The following is a 3759-nucleotide window of genomic DNA, read 5'->3' as shown; positions in this document are numbered from 1 at the left end:
ATGATGGCCCGATCCACAGTAACTTCAGATCGGTTGCTAGTAGGAATGATGGATCTTTGGATGAACTCCAACCATCCTCTAGCCATAGGCTTGAGATCCAGTCTTCTTAGTTGAACTGGCTTGCCTTTGGAGTCTATTCTCCATTGAGCTCCTTCCACACATATGTCCATAAGGACTTGGTCCAACCTTTGATTAAAGTTGACCCTTCTAGTGTAGGGGCGTTCATCTTCTTGCATCATGGGCAAGTGAAACGCCAACCTCACATTTTCCGGACTAAAATCTAAGTATTTCCCCCGAACCATTGTGAGATAGTTCTTTGGATTCGGGTTCATACTTTGATCATGGTTTCTAGTGATCCATGCATTGGCATAGAACTCTTGAACCATCAATATTCCGACTTGTTGCATGGGGTTGGTTAGGACTTCCCAACCTCTTCTTTGGATTTCATATCGGATTTCCGGATACTCATTCTTTTTGAGCTTGAAAGGGACCTCGGGGATCACCTTCTTCTTTGCCACAACATCATAGAAGTGGTCTTGATGGCTCTTGGAGATGAATCTTTCCTTCTCCCATGACTCGGAGGTGGAAGCTTTTGTCTTCCCTTTCCCTTTTCTAGAGGATACTCCGGCCTTTGGTGCCATTGATGGTAATGGAAAAACAAAAAGCTTATGCTTTTACCACACCAAACTTAAATATTTGCTCGCCCTCGAGCAAGAAAGAAAAGAAGAGTAGAAGAAGAAGAAGAGAAGATGGTAGAAAGGGAAAGAAGTAGGTTCGGCTATGTGGGAGAAGAAGGGGTTGTGTTGTGTGAAAATGAGGTAGAATGGAAGGGTATTTATAGGGAGAGGGGTAGGGTGGGTGTTCGGCCATTTTGGGTGGGAATGGGTGGGAAATTGAATTTGAATTTTATAAAGGTAGGTGGGGTTTATGGGGAAGAGTGGATTGATGTGAATGGTGAATGGGGTAATTGGAAAGAGGAATTGAGGTGATTGGTGAAGGTTTTTGGGAAGTGTGATATGGGAAAGAGTGAAATGAGATTAGGATTAGGAGAGTGTGATTAGGATTAAAAGAAAAGGTGGGAATATGGTAGGTGGGGATCCTGTGGGGTCCACAGATCCTGAGGTGATCCTGTGGGTCCACAGATCCTGAGGTGAAAAGAAATACCATTCCTTCACCAAATAGGCATGTAAAATGCCTTCGTGCATCATTTTGGCGTTCAAACGCCCATTGGTGCATGTTCTGGGCGTTCAACGCCCATGTAATGCATGTTTCTGGCGTTGAATGCCAGTTTCATGCTTGTTGCTGGCGTTCAACGCCAGCTTGTCTCCTCTAGGCACATTCCTGGCGTTCAGCGCCAGGATGTTGCTTGTTTCTGGCGTTCAGCGCCAAAATGGTGCTCTGTTCTGGCGTTGAACGCCAGCCAGATGCATCTTACTGGCGTTGAACGCCAGCCTGCGCGTCCTCCAGGGTGAAAAAAATTTTTTCTTCTTTTTTTGACTCTGTTTTTAATTTTTTTGATTTTTTTCGTGACTCCTCATGATCATGTACATAATAAAACACAAAATAAGAATAAAATAGAATAAAATAAAAATTAGATAAATAAAATTGGGTTGCCTCCCAACAAGCGCTTCTTTAATGTCAATAGCTTGACAGTGGCTCTCATGGGGCCACAAGGTGATCAGGTCAATGTTGTATAGTTGCCAACACCAAACTTAGAGTTTGGATATGGGGTCTCAACACCAAACTTAGAGTTTGGTTGTGGCCTCACAACACCAAACTTAGAGTTTGACTGTGTGGGCTCTTCTTGACTCTGAACTGAGAGAAGCTTTTCATGCTTACTCTCTATTGTCACAGAGGGATGACCATGTGCCTTAAACACAAGGTAGTCCCCATTCAATTGAAGGACTAATTCACCTCTGTTGACATCTATCACAGCTCCTGCTGTGGCTAGGAAAGGTCTTCCAAGGATGATGCAATCATCCTCTTCCTTCCTAGTGTCTAAGATTATGAAATCAGCAGGGATGTAAAGGCCTTCAACCTTTACTAGCACGTCTTCTACTATTCCATAAGCTTGTCTCAATGACTTATCTGCCAATTGCAATGAGAACAAGGCAGGTTGTACCTCAATGATCCCTAACTTCTCCATTACAGAGAGTGGCATAAGATTTATCCCTGACCCTAGATCACATAGAGCTTTGAAAAAGCTCATGGTGCCAATGGTACAAGGTATTAAGAACTTGCCAGGATCTTGTTTCTTTTGAGGTAGAGTTTTCTGAATCCAAGTATCTAGTTCACTAATGAGCAAGGGAGGTTCACTTTCCCAAGTCTCATTACCAAACAGCTTGGCATTCAGCTTCATGATAGCTCCTAAATATTGAGCAACTTGCTCTCCAGTCACATCTTCATCCTCTTCAGAGGAAGAATAGTCTTCAGAGCTCATGAATGGCAGAAGGAGATTTAATGGAATCTCTATGGTCTCTGTATGGGCCTCAGATTCCCTTGGATCCTTAATGGGAAACTCCTTCTTGCTTGAGGGACGTCCCAGGAGGTCTTCCTCACTAGGATTTTCGTCCTCCTCCTCCCTAGTGCATTCGGCCACATTGATCACATCAATGGCCTTGCACTCTCCTTTTGGATTTTCTTCTGTATTGCTTGGGTGAATACTGGGAGGAGTTTCAATGACTTTCTTACTCAGCTGGCCCACTTGTGCCTCCAAATTTCTGATGGAGGATCTTGTTTCATTCATGAAACTGAAAGTGGCCTTTGACAGATCAGAGACAATATTGGCTAAATTAGAAGTGTTTTGTTCAGAATTCTCTGTCTGTTGCTGAGAAGATGATGGATATGGCTTGCTATTGCTTAGCCTATTGCGTCCACCATTGTTAAAGCCTTGTTGAGGCTTTTGTTGATCCTTCCAGGAGAAATTTGGATGATTTCTCCATGATGGATTATAGGTGTTTCCATAAGGTTCACCCATATAATTAACCTCTACCATGGCAGGGTTCTCAGGATCATAAGCTTCTTCAGAAGCTGCCTCTCTAGTGTTGTTGGATGCATGTTGCAGCCCATTCAGATTTTGAGAGATCATGTTGACCTGTTGAGTCAACACTTTGTTCTGAGCCAATATGGCATTCAGAGCATCAATTTCAAGAACTTCTTTTTTCTGAGGTATTCCATTATTCACGGAATTCCTCTCAGAGGTGTACATGAATTGGTTGTTTGCAACCATGTCAATGAGTTCTTGAGCCTCTTCAGGCGTTTTCTTCAGGTGAATAGATCCACCTGCAGAATGGTCCAATGACATTTTCGAAAATTCAGAGAGACCATAATAGAATATATCTAATAGGGTCCATTCTGAAAACATGTCAGATGGACATCTTTTGGTCAACTGCTTATATCTTTCCCAAGCTTCATAGAGGGATTCACCATCTTTTTGTTTGAATGTTTGAACATCCACTCTCAGCTTGCTCAGCTTTTGAGGAGGAAAGAATTTATCCAAGAAGGCAGTGACCAGCTTATCCCAGGAGTCCAGGCTATCCTTAGGTTGTGAATCCAACCATATTCTAGCTCTGTCTCTTACAGCAAAAGGGAAAAGCATGAGTCTGTAGACTTCAGGATCAACTCCATTCGTCTTTACAGTCTCACAGATCTGCAAGAACTCAGTTAAAAACTGATAAGGATCTTCAGATGGAAGTCCATAAAACTTGCAGTTTTGTTGCATTAATGCAACTAGTTGAGGCTTAAGCTCAAAGTTATTGG

The 3759-nt window shown here is 42.8% G+C and overlaps 1 non-coding gene across 1 annotated transcript; it reads left to right on the top strand.

The window, feature by feature from the left end:
• Positions 1 to 3362: 3362 nt before the first annotated feature.
• LOC112763880 (small nucleolar RNA R71) lies at positions 3363 to 3466 on the top strand. The gene has a single exon (XR_003182952.1). It is a non-coding gene; the product is annotated as a small nucleolar RNA R71 (small nucleolar RNA).
• Positions 3467 to 3759: the final 293 nt, after the last annotated feature.

This window comes from Arachis hypogaea, chromosome 2 (genome assembly GCF_003086295.3).
Source record: "Arachis hypogaea cultivar Tifrunner chromosome 2, arahy.Tifrunner.gnm2.J5K5, whole genome shotgun sequence".
Classification (NCBI taxonomy): domain Eukaryota; kingdom Viridiplantae; phylum Streptophyta; class Magnoliopsida; order Fabales; family Fabaceae; genus Arachis; species Arachis hypogaea.
The sequence above is the reverse complement of the archived record's forward strand: the minus strand, read 5'-3'. Positions and strand labels throughout refer to the sequence as shown.